This window comes from Centruroides sculpturatus, unplaced genomic scaffold, assembly GCF_000671375.1.
Source record: "Centruroides sculpturatus isolate CEXI.00-Female unplaced genomic scaffold, Cexi_2.0 scaffold1576, whole genome shotgun sequence".
Classification (NCBI taxonomy): domain Eukaryota; kingdom Metazoa; phylum Arthropoda; class Arachnida; order Scorpiones; family Buthidae; genus Centruroides; species Centruroides sculpturatus.
Genome location: NW_019385725.1, coordinates 79,652 through 93,939, shown reverse-complemented (window position 1 = coordinate 93,939; position 14,288 = coordinate 79,652).

The following is a 14,288-nucleotide window of genomic DNA, read 5'->3' as shown; positions in this document are numbered from 1 at the left end:
ACCCACATCGAGGGGTACAAAATATGTGTTTAACACTTACAGTACACTTGCAGTGCTGACATACTGGTTCGTCATCTCCCTTCAAAAGGTATTGACGAGTCAGTCGAGTGTGTCCAATTCTCAAACGAGTAAGGACAACTTCAGATCTCCTATCATACTGCCTATTGTGTGTCCAATTTTCTACTAAAGGTTTGATCTCGTATATTTTATTGTGAGTTTGTGCATTCCACATATTTTGCCATCTCTCTGCTAGTTGTTTTTTAACGACTAGCTTAAAATCGCCTCCATTAATACGCATTGTATGATGTGAAGGACTTGCTGACTTAGCAGCAACATCAGCTTCTTCATTTCCTCTTATTCCTACGTGTCCTGGGACCCAACAAAATTTTATAGAGAAATTCCTTGCAAGAAGATATCAAATTAGTTTCTGAATTTTAATTACTATGGAGTGAGAACTAGGTTCATACAACATCAAAGCCTGAAGTGCACTAACTGAGTCAGTGTAAATCATGCAGCAACGATGACCTTTTCTATTTATGTATTTTAGGGCTAAATAAATAGCCTGCAACTCCACATAAAAAATGAAATAATTTGATGTTATTTGTTCTGCCACAATTTAATTTTGGCAGACAAAGGCTAAGCCAACATAATTATCCGATTTTCATCCATCATTATAAATAAAAATTAAATTCCTGTCACAATGTTGAATTTCAGCGTAGCGCTATGTATAGATGCAGTCTGGCGTGGTTTCTTTCAAAAACTGCTTTAAGCTTAAATCAACATCTATCGCTGGGGTTACAGAAAACTCACTCATAGAGTGGGCTTCTGATTTTTTACATTTAGAGAGAGCTGCTTTTACTCTCTGCTTGTTTAGTGGGTTCTTACTAGCCTTTTTAGAACCCAGGTTTCTTGTTATTACCCCTGTTTTAGGTAGGGGTGTTTNTTTAATCTAACCGGGGGTTTTTCTTTTGGAGGTGATATTGGTTTTGTCACCTCTTGATTAGTCTCTTCATCAGAGATATCAGAAAACTCACTCATAGAGTGGGCTTCTGATTTTTTACATTTAGAGAGAGCTGCTTTTACTCTCTGCTTGTTTAGTGGGTTCTTACTAGCCTTTTTAGAACCCAGGTTTCTTGTTATTACCCCTATTTTAGGTAGGGCTGTTTTTGGTTTTAAACTCTCCTTTTCTGGTGTTTCTTTTGGTGGAATCATTAAACATTTCGCATGCCTGGTAAGGGATTCCTTTGGGGAGACAGAAATGTCGGTTTGAACTCCACATGTTTTTGTGGTCTTCAAAGCAGCAGAGAATGTCTTTTGTTTTAGTGGTGCACTTGAAGTGACCATTCGGCGCGCCTCTGGGTAAGGTAAGTTGTTTACTGTTTTCACCCGTTGTATCTCCTTTTCTCTTTGCCATGCAGGGCATTTTCGGGAGTAAGAAGGATGGGCATCTTTGCAGTTAACACAGCATGGGGTACTGGTACACTCAGTACTCTCGTGACCTTCAGTCCCACACTCTGCACATATGCTCTTTCCACGGCAGGATGTCTGTGAATGTCCAAACCGCTGGCATTTGGAACAACGCAGCGGATTTGGAACTTACGGACGGACAGGGCAGCGCAGATAACCTGCTGTAATAAAAGATGGCAATGTCGGCTTGTTTAGTTGGTATTAACTTGCCATCCCGACGAATGGAGATACGTCGGACAGCAGTAACACCTTGGTCTGAAAGGCCAATCTGAATATCTGATTCATCTTCAGACATCAGATCAAACTCAGATATCACACCACGTGAAGAGTTCAAACTTCCATGTGGTGTGACAGTGACTTCAATGTCTCCCAATTTCTTTGCAGCTAGAAGTTTTGCCGACTGTTGAGGTGAGGCAGTTTCTACAAGTAGGTCTCCTGACCTCAGTTTTTGTGTTTTTTTCAGGTGTCTGATCGTTGATTCAAATAACTTCTGAATCAAAAAAGGGGAACATTTTGACAAAGGTTTTTCTCCAGTAGCATGCACTATTAAGTAGAATGGCTGACTGGCAGTGTTTTCTGGCTTGTCTTTATTTTTTGAAGGTTTAGGATCCATGATTAAATAATAATATTTCAGCTCCTAGTGACCCCACCCACCATGGGGCCCAACAAGGGGATGCCGTCACATGGGAGAGTCCCATAGACCGTCACACCAGGGTTTCGCAAGAGCTATACCCTCACAATGCAGTCAAGAAGAGCACATCTTGTCTGACGTGTCTGCCTGGTCTGCATCGATCGGTTGACTCCAAGCCGAGGTCTATAATGACTCAACGACCAGCCGATTGACTCAAATGGAGTCTGATTTGAGCCTCCCGTTTATCTGAAGCAGGGGCCAAAGCAGTGTGTTGCCCCTCAACTACCAGGATCCCCCTTTCCGGCATACGGGACACCACGCACGGCAAACACGTGGGTGGGCATTCAGATCCCAGGGATGGTAAAGAAGAGTTTCTAAAGCATCTCTGGGAGGTCCCCTCACCACGGACAGGAACCCATATCGAGGGGAAACCGATTCTAACATATGGAAGCAAGGAGTGGGGCTACGCAGTCAACAACATCCATATCAGATGGAAACTGCTCTCCGCGCAGCGTAAAGCTGCAATTGCAACCACCAAATCTTATAGGACCGCTCCAACCAATGCCCTCCTGGTCATCGCTGGGTTCCTTCCTATACACCTGGTAATTCTTGCAACGTACCTAAGGAATTTACTTATGAAACATCACTTTCGTAACATTACCAAATCTGAACTAAGAAAATTGATCTCCAAAATGCAACTCCGACTCCTTCAGCAAATTGATTGATGACATTTCTAACTACGGGATAGACCTCAACTGCAATATCAACCGGCTCCACCCAGCAATTTCTCCCACCAATAGGATCTACTTTAATTTGCCACCCTCACTTACTGGGCTAAATTTCTTCACTGACAGCTCAAAAACCCGGGATGCTGTGGGTACGTCTGCTTGCCTGGTTGATAGCACTAAGAAACATCATTGGCAAGGTGCTTTTCGCCTGCGCACACAGTGCTCCAATAACCAGGCGGAATCCCTGGCTATCCTCGCCACCCTGAGTACATCAAGCAAAATATCTCCTGCTTCTCTGGAAAAACTGTCAACATCATCACAGACAGTCGTATGGCACTCCACCAGATAAAGAATCGAAACCAAAAATTGCCAATCATTGACAATAGTCTCAACCTCCTTAACGAAATTAATAACTCAGCCAACATCAATTTCTACTGGGTTCAGGGCCACTCTGGGAATCCAGGTAATGAAAGGGCCGATAGGCTGGCTAAGAATGCTCACAAGATAGCTGATACCTATGCTTATGAGGCTATCCCTCTCTCCACCATTCACAGAGAGCTGCACGAACTACTCATCACTATCTGGCAAAAAGAGTGGGATACTGGCACCACTGGCCGACACACGTACAAATTTCTCCCAAGTGTCAGCACACGTCTTAATTTATCCTTCTTCCACACCAACCATGCCATCACCCAGCTTATCACGGCGCACGGGAACTTCCGTGCGTACCTTAAACGTTTCCTTGAGAAAGGAAATGGTAATTGCACCTGTGACATCTAGAAGAAGAGGATCCATTTCACGTCTTATTCACCTGTCCTAAGTACACCTCCTACCGCGAAAATCTGCATAGTGTTGTGCAAGCGGAAGGTCATCATTGGCCCTGCAACTTCAGTGTCCTCCTCTCCTCAGCACGGATCTTCCATGGACTAAAAAACTTCTGTAACCATCTACCATTAATGAACTTTCACAATGGACGCAGATAACCTAGTTGTCAGGCTTATTACAAATATTTTACAGGGGTTAAGCCCATTGTGTCCCTCACCAATCCGCCTCCGCATATCAATTCTGTTCTTGATGGGCGGACATCTGTTATTAATTGTACAATTGTCACTTTTCAGTGCATTCTCTCCTCTGTTTACCTCACACTTATCTGGATAACACACTACAGTTCTCTCCTTTCCACCCTCTTTTCTCTCCCCCACCCCATTCCCCCTATCATTCTCTCACCCTTTCTATCACCCTCTTTCTCAGTGGCAACACCCCTGGGTACGCCATTTCTTTCGCTCACTATCACTATCACTATAAAATTACTCTTAAATTTCTAATAGATTTTCATTTGATGAAATATGCATACAGAAATTAAACACATATGTTGATTTCTCATCAGAACTTGAAATACCTTTAACTAGTGAAGAGAAATTTAAAAATTATCAGCTGTATGCTGTTTTGGTAAGTAAAGTTTTTTTTATAGTTATAAAAATGCATTAACATGTTCATTGCTGTTTGCTATGAGGTTGATCATGTACTTTATTATGTGAGGCCCAGAATACTGTCCAACTACTCAGCAAAACCCACTCATGGAATAGTATTGTAAAATAATATTTGCTAATTTGTTTATCTTAGGAAATTACAAATAGTTTCAGACTTTGAAACAATAACTGTAAGGAAGAGATATACACTATCATTCCACTATCCAAGCAAGACAAGGAATAGAGTGGAATGATCACAGGCACATTTTACAGCTACTAAAACCAAGCTCTTGTAAAATAACAACTTTTTGCCTGATTTGAACAGGTGAAAATTATTTTTTGGCCATAGGCATTGCCAAATCATAACAGCAGTAGTAGTAGACGTTACATGGGAGCTATGTACTCACTACTGATTAATTAAGCTGTATCATTTTTACAGTTAAAAAGATGTCAGTGAAATCTTTAATGGATCAGCAAGTTAGAAAGTCAGAAGGTATTTTGAAAGCAGTATTTGTGTTTCTTCAAGTCTGCATTTTGACTTATATGAATTCAGCAACAAATTACTTTTCAAACAATACATTATATATACCTGAAATGTAATATTGTTTAAGTTGAGTTGAAATAATAAGTTTTATTTTCAGATTACTGATGCAAGACTTTTAGCCACCACTGTCTATAGTTTTTAATTATACATAGATCAAAACAAGTGAGGACAACTTTAGCAATACAATACAGCAGGGGTGGCCAACTATGGTGTACATAAGATCTACTTTTTATCTTAAAAATGTCCAATCTCTCTAAAGTTTGAGCCAAAAGTGTCACACCCCTGGTTCCCGTGACCCCAGGACCTTTCCTTTCCTTTGTTTTCCCAGTCCACTTCTCAGAAACGGTGACCTCACCCAAAAGAGAAAAGGTTGAAAAGGAAATTTCTGTAAGAGTTAGAACAGAGTCAGCAGATTAACCTACTGACTCTGATTAGAACATAAAACAAAGATTCCTAAGCCTAACATAATATAATAAAATATGTACAAATATACAAATATCAGTATGGCTGACGGCCATACAAACATGTGTCATGTGTCAGATTAGATTGCTCGTCATTCTATCATGTTTCTGATTGTTTTGTGTTTTTATTTCTGTTCGTCTTCGGCTGCTGCTTTTCATTTGACGCCTTGCTCCAGCGTGCAGCGTCCCAAGTGATCATGCAGCCACACACAATGCCAGCATCAACCAAAAAATTTTAAACTTTCAAACTTCAAATGTCAAAGCTTCATATTTAAAAATTTTTAAAAACTCTCAACAAGCCGCAACCTATGTATTGGCGGGCCGCATGCTTGACAGGCCTGGTCTAGACCATCTTGTCGTCATTAAATAAATTAGTAACATTTTTGAATAATCGTAAATTATAATCAAAGGTAATATATAATTCAGCAATGATTAAGAGAAAATTCACTTGAAATTTAATATTTATATTAAAATATCAAATTTTGATACATGTTTTCTGGCAACATGCGCTTTCCTCAACGTCATCCAATTTTAATTCTCCCATTGGCTAAATACATCACGTGATGTAGAATATAATATGAAGCTATTGGACGATTCCATCCATCTAAAGATTATCAAAGAAAACGAATTTTAGAAGAATTATTAAATATGACAGAGGTAATTTTTAATCATTTTATGATCATGTAATGCGATTTTACATATACTGTTATAGTTTATACTATAAACTAAGCATTTGAGTCAGGCGTTGGTTTGTCAATTAAGTTAGCAACGGAAAAACAATTCAAATATTCATTCAAATTCGCTTATTTTGGATTTATTGTTTTTGGGTTAACTGAAAAGTCAAAATGATTAATAAATATTTTAATTTCCAAAATGTATACTATATGTGCCACTATTATTATTATTCTTTATTATTTACACTTTAAACTCACTGAAACTAACTCTCTCCTCATCCCCGGAGAGTTGAATTTTCAAACATGGCAACACATGTAACAGTAAGCTGCCATTTTGGGGTTTTTTGAGTTGCATGTTTTAAGCAAACTTGTACAAGCAGCCAATTTTATACGATATTAATTAAACTAAAATTGCATAAATTCAGTGATTTTAAGTCAAAAATATAATAATAATTTCAGATGATTACGCAACCCCAATTTTATGTAACGTTTTCAATCAAATACTTTAAAAGAAACAATCATCCATATCATTCGCTGTCGTGGTTGAAATTAATTAAATAGGTGTTAAAACTAATGCAATTACGTATATAGGAACTTCGTAAAGTGATGCAATAACATCAAAAAAAAAAAATTTAAAGTATAATAAAGAATATAATAATATAATATAACAAATTTATAATTTTTTTTTGAAGCATGATTGGTTATAAAATTAAGATAAAATTCAATAGTATTATCAATAAATGTTGTCAATGTAATGCTCATTTTATGATAAGTAATAGATGTGTATATATATTTTTAATTTATAAATAGCTTTCAAAAAATTCCAAATATAAAATTTTAAATTAAATTATTTGATAATAAACTGACATATACTTGAATAAAATACAATATATTCACAAAATATGAATATTTGTTGCCATAGTAAAATAATGCTAAATTTTTCTTTTTTACAATTAAATAGTCAATTTTACTTTAAATAAAACAAAAAATATCAATTTAATGTTGTTTGTGCATAATTTTTTTGTTTACATGTTCTGCATTAATTAATAATGTGAGATTAGCCGGGAATACCTTTCCTCTAGGAATTTGGTACCACTTAATTGGTGCAGATTTGAATGTAATCTGTTCTTGGAGTTTCGGATTGAGAGATCCGATCTTACGTCAAGAATTTGACCGGGAGGGCTTAAAAAAACAGATTCGAATCTTGCAATTTGGATCCACGTCAGGATGATGACACCAGTTAATCAATTTACTGTTATGCTAATTAGCACGCGTGCGAAAATAATAAATTTGATTCAGATATTGAATAAGAGACATTTTTTTATCAAATAATAAAAAGGAATTTAATAAACTAGAATATACAAAATTATACAAAATGGAAATAGTTAAATAATTAAACCCAAAAATTGAGAGAGAATATGAAATCAATCAAAAATATTGAGATTCCTGCAGCTGCAAAGGTTCGAAGTAGTGAAAGTTCATAGACCGGTCATCTAAACATTGGTGGCCGATATCCTGAACTGAAAGTAAACATTTATTGTACACCCGGTGGTGAGTACTGTCTGAAATCTTTGAAGTTGTAAAACCCAAATTAAGTGAGATTTAGTGACTTTTTATACCCAGTGTGGGCAGTTTTGGAGAGCTGTATCGGGCCCAATTTTAGTGATTTTTGAAATTTGAAAGCACCATCTAAAAAAGGATGTTTTCAGTATAGATATTAAAAAATTTGGTAAAGTTCTCTTTTTTAAATATTATTATAGAACGATTTGTTTTTGAAATTTTTGCCTCACTGAAAAAATTTTCAACTTTTGGCAGTAGTTGTCATAGCTACAGCCGGGTTCCCATAGCGACAATATTCAACATTTGCTGCGGGCGGGAATCTCAAGGCCTCTCTGAAGAAAGGAAGAGTCTGATTTTTTACTCGCTTGTTCTGGGAAAGTGACTGCCTACCTTCTTGTTGCGAAGCCCGCTATTTGGTGGTATGGCTTCTAAGCCACCATCAGTGGGAACACGGGAAGTGCTAAGCCGTGTTTCCAAGGAAGAGGAGGTGGATGGGCTCAAGTCCAAGCAAGAAGGATTATTCCCTTCCCTTGCAAGTAAGCAGGAGGAGAGGCAGGATGCCACAGTCATCACAGCTAAGCAGTATGAAGCTGAACTGTTACAATATTTGAAAGCTAATTTGTGAGGTTTGAAGGACCACATCTTGCAGATTATGGGAAAGGTTTCGAGGATAATAGGCTTATTGTCTGGGAGAGATGATATCTACAAGATGGTATAAACAATTTAAACAAATTGTGCTAATTGTACAATTTTTGTTTCTTGCAAAACAATTTTATTTAGGTATTGTCGCAAATGCAATCCGTGAAACAGGAGATAAATTATAGTGAGTTGAATTTTGATATGTTCATTTTTTTGCGTTTTTCGTATCAAATTACATTAAATTTGACATATGGCAGATGGTTTCAATATGGTGGTTCCAGCACAAGGTTGGGTCAAGGTGAACGCCCAAGTATTTAATAATTGGTTTAATTTTGATTTTGTTGCCATTTAGGTAAATACAAGGGGGCCTTTGAAGCTGTTTACAACGTGATTTCCTCGTGCAGACTAGGCCTTTTCATTTGCTGTAGTTCAGAGGCAATTTGTTTTGCTTGCTCCAATCGTGTATCTTGTCGAGAATTTCATTTGCCCTCTGCTGAAGCTTGTTGCGATTTTGGTGTCGAATCATGAGAATTGTATCGTCGGCGAAGCCCTGAATATGAATATCTTCAGTGTTGTGAATTGTTTTAAGGAGGTCGTCGTATACAACATTCCAGAGCCCCGGGCCACACCGGGACCCCTGGGGGCAGCCACAATTTACTTCCTTTGTGACATTTAGCCTGCCCGAGAAGAAGCCTGCCTTTCTGTCAGTCAGGTAGTTGGCCAAAAGGCCGTAAATGTTATCGGGGCAATTTGTGTCCCTTAGTTTCTTCAGAATGGCTGGCCACCAGAGGTGGTCAAATACTTTCTTAAAATAAGGGGCCCTGGACAAACTTAGCAATAAGGCATGTTTGTCCAGGGCCCAAGCGTTGTTAACAAACTTCACGACATTATTGATGGCCGTAAGCGTGGAGTATCCAGGCCTGAATCCATATTTATTGGCGTTGAGAGACTTATAATATGGTATTGAATATAGATGAATTCCTAATTTAATTTTATGTGAATTAAGATTTTACAAGGGAAATGATGCGTTTACATATATTAAACTTGCATTCTTGCAGAAATATTCTACAACAGAATATAAATTACGACATTTTCAAGGTTTGGACCCATAAAAAAAGTAAGTGTTTTTAGAATTTTAAATGTAAATAAATTTTATAGAGTTTATATTTGTACGGATGCAGAATATATCCAAATCTGTAAATTAGGTTCAGAAAAAATTATACCAGTCTTGGAGTAATTTTTGGCAACAAAATATTTTTGCAGTAGTTGCAAAATCTTTACAACAAAATGTAGTAGTATTTTAGCTAAGCCTGTAGACATTAATGAGGGAAATTGTCAAAAACATAATGGGAGTCCCATATTTTTAAAATGAAATTGAAATGCTTGATGTCTAAAAGTCTGGTTAAAAAAAGAAAAGAAAAATTAAGCATATACAGATGTTGTGAGCCAGAGAGCATGTGAATAATAAGTCGGTTTCTTTATTAAAAAACCACAGGTTTGACTTTTACAAAAAACTAAAACTGAGCTTTAAATTAAATTAATTAATTAAAAACCAAAAAGGAAATCTGTTTTTATATCAAAATTCTGACATTATGTAGTGGGAGAAATTTTTTCTCGGCTCGAATTTAAGATGTAATATTTGCTTGTTCTTTGCATGGAAAATTTGCAAATTAATGAACTGCATTTAAAAAGATTTTTTGAATTGTCTTGATTAAATAGCTAAATAGAAGTTATATTATCATTTTATAAACATGTTTTTCTTTATTTAGATATTTCAAAATTTGTTATAAAATTTAAAAATATATAAAAATATAGTTGCTCTTTTCAGCTTGGAAAAAATAATGAAAACGTCATTCAAAACCTCATTCTTCTGATAATCAAGTCAACTAACTCAGTAAAATATAAACGAAAACACAACAATTCATGTTGCTGAGAAATTTAATAAAAACGCAACCAACGTTTTTAGCCAAATCTATTGGCCATCGTGAGGTTAAACAAATTTGAATATAAACAAGTGGAACAGAATTTAAATACAAATAAAATAAGCATATACACATATAAAAATACATGTATAAGATAAATAAAATTAAGTAACAAAATATTATAATATTATATAATAATATCGTATATGAAATACGAAAAATGCAAGATATACAAAATCAAGGCATAAACTGAGCTCTCCAATTTTTTAATTAGGTATTTCAGGCTGATGCTAACCCTTCAGCATCCCTAGCATTAATGCTTGTATCAGATAAATAAAATTAAGTAACAATATATTATAATATTATATAATAATATCGTATATGAAATACGAAAAATGCAAGATATGCAAAATCAAGGCATAAACTGAGCTCTCCAATTTTTTAATTAGGTATTTCAGGCTGATGCATGATACAAGCATTAATGCTAGGGATGCCCTTCAGCATCCCTAGCATTAATGCTTGTATCATGCAATCTGCTTTTATAGATTTCAATCTTTTCGGCGCTTATCGCCAAAGCCTGGGAATACACAGGTTTTATAATGCTTGCTTCATCCCACTTGATCACCGAGCCCTCAGCTTGTGCCATTTGTGATAGTATTGTGGCGTTCGATCCTTCCCTGACATTGTACTTATGCTTTCTCAATCTGATTCGTAAATTTCTGTTAGTGACACCAGTATAATTTTTCTTGATGTCTAGTTCCAAGTTTTCATATGGAATCTTGTATACTCCTGCTCTTCTTTTTTATCAATCTTTTCTTTGTCGTTCTTCAATATTTTATAAAAGTTGAAAATTAACAGGACTTTTTCAGATCTGAAATTTCCCTCATGATGGCTATTTTACTTCTATCATAAGTGAACTTTGTGATTTTAGAGAAATCTCTGGCTGGAGTCTTTGCTTTGTTTATTTTGTTGCTTCATCAGTGCTGTTATCATTTCCATATTGTATCCTAGTACTCTGGCAATCTGAGTTATCGTATTGATTTCTTTCTGCCTATCTGTTATACTACTGCAATAGAGAAAGACCCTTCTAATGAGGGCACGGAAGGCAGCCATTTTGTACTGGAAAGGATCATTTGAGTGTGATGGAATGTACAGTGGGCTTTGCGTCGGTTTGATGTAAAGTACATCTTAGTGACCAAATGCCCCTCCTTGAATTCAATATCTATGACTAAAAAATGTATCTGTGGGGAAATTTTCTGTTCAATCTTGATCTTGAGACCGTCATTGTTGTTGTTGATCGTGCTAACAAACTCATTGATTTTTCGGTCATTCTTCCATAGCACAAAGACATCGTCTACATATTTTTTAAAATACACAACATCAGACTTGAAGTCACAAAGAACACTTGTTTCTAATTAAAGAAACCATAAACCTCGCATTTAAACCATGTTTTCAAAAATTTCCAAACATAAAGTTTTAACAAATTTTTTAAAATGAAACCTAAAATATAATAATTGATTTTTAACCGCACAAAAATAAATATACTGTTGTTTAATTAAAAACTTTTTAACATTTTAAGTAAAACTTGTGAGAAACAAAAAAAAAACAGGGAGGTCAAGAGGGCTCGCTTTTATAGAATATGAAAACAAAAAAGATATGTACTGTAAGTACTGTTTTTTTATAAAATTATTACCACCCAAATTTTATAAAATATGGGCTTTCCGTTCCTCCTACAGTGAATCATAGGCGTGAACATAGTACACATTTTCTGGGAAATTTTCCAGTTGGAAAACTGGTATCTTTCCTATTACACTTATGTTTAACAATGATTAAATATGTGAAATTATTACTGGTAACGGTTCTTATGAGAATTTTTACTTCTTAATAATAATTTATTATCTTAGGAGATGATTTGCAAATTGGATGTTTAGGTTTTTTGAAATTTATATGGGTTCAAAAATATCTCAAAAATTTTATTAAAGGAAATATTTATATTCTCCATGAAATTGCATAGACAAATATGATAAGTGAAAAGTTCCTATGGGTAATGAATGAGGTGACTGAATTTTGATTAACAAATCTTTATTTTTATTTAAGAAAGTATTAATTTTATATTGATTTGAATGATTAGAAATATTTGTTTCATTTCTTCTTTGTCATTGATAGATTGTAATGCTTCATAGGATCAATATTAGTAAAGGATTTTAATGCAAACTATTAAATTTGATGTCATCTTGATTGTTTTTATACTATTGATATTATATTATATCATCTATTTACTTCATCTAGTTCCTATAAAACATTGAATTATCGTGTGCATTGTATTAAACGTAAGTTAATTCGGAGCAATCTGGGCCTGTTGCCTATTGCTTATGGCACAAATGAAACCTGTTTCTTCGAATTGCAGTGATTACTGCTCCTATAAAAGTTTCCAGAGATATCCAAAAATGGATGTAGGCACATTTAAGTTAAGAATTATTTTGTTGAATTTATATTTAGATAAACTGACGAAGGTATAACAAGTTCCGGAAGTGAGTGGTAACTTTCAATGTTTATTTTATTTATGAAATTTTTTAAATATTTTCTATAATAATATTGGATGATGATATCAAAAAATTAATCCAGACCAGTGAAGAATACTCTCTTTTTGACAATTAAATTACGAGAGTAATATAGTTTTCTGTTGTATCCCACCACAGCTTGGTGTTACGACTGGTATCATCCAGTAGCGTAGCGAACATAACTGGCGCCCTCCTACTCCTTCAGAAACACATATAATATAATATATTGAATTTACTTGTAATAAGAATATAATACAAATAATATTAGAATGTAGTACCTACCTTAAAATATCTATAATATATTACAAATAGTCACTACCTAACTATGCTTCTACAAAATACTATACTGTTTTTCTGGGTAAATAGGGACACAGGCTGATGTTAGGCTTTAGTTTGAAAATGGAATTAATATAGTCAGTTTCAAATAAATATGGGGTTTCAACACTATTAATTTTGATATAACTGTACAGGTTATATCAAAATTAATAGTTCTGGAGGCAAACATCGGACAGAGGTCATGGTAGTGTAATTGAAGTTTCGACACATTGTTGCTTTGAAAAAATTTATAAGGCTTTATTTATGAAAAAAAAATTTAATGAATTTTGCGATTATATTAAATATTTCAGTAGTCTCGAAAACTTGGCCTAATGTGGACCGAAGGGTGGCCCAGTTTGTGAAAATGCCGGGTTATCGGGAATGGGGTTAAAAAAACTAAGTATGAGTGTTTCCTCAGAAAATACTGTACTGTACTTGTATGTATTGTTTGCTAGAGAATACAACAGAAAATAAACTGCCCAAATACCCTTAAACAAAGGAAAAGTGCGAAATTTATGAAGGCATAGAGCCTTTGCTACGTGAAAATGAAAATTAATGAATACACTGTGTATGGTAATTTACCTGATAAGACAGACCTCAGAAAAATATGTTGAGGCATAAAGCTGTCTGTAATGAACATTAATTAACTAAGGATTTTTTGCCCTGCCAGGGTGTGGCGAGTTATCCGGACTGCCGGGTTATTGAGTGCCGAGTTTTCGAGACTCTACTGTACTATGTAATAATTATCATGAAATTAATTTAATTTTTGATTAATGTTGTGTCAATTTAACAGAAGGCTCCCTAGAAATAATTTTCAGATATTGTTTCTATGTTTAATAAAATGTATTGATTTATTATATAAATTTTTCCAAAAAGTGAGAGGGGAAAAATAGTGATTAATCAGAATAAAATTATTTAAATTAAAATGATTGTTATGCAAAGTCTTCTGTTAAATCTAAATATTTTCAAAAAAAATGGAAAATAGAGAGAGGGTAATTTATATGATGAAATCAAAAATGTGGTGTTACCACTGGTGTCATCCAGTAGCGTAGCGAACATAACTGGCGCCCTCCTACTCCTTCAGAAACACATATAATATAATATATTGAATTTACTTATAACACAAATTATCGATAAAAAAATAACATATTTAACAACAATTTAATAAATTGAGTACTTAAAATTATATAAAACTTGAGAAAAACAAAAGCTTTTAAATTTCTATTCTATGATATATTCAAGTTAGACTTGCATGTATATGTTATGGACAAAGTGATTAATTAGGGCATTATGAATAATGACCAACAAAATCGGGCA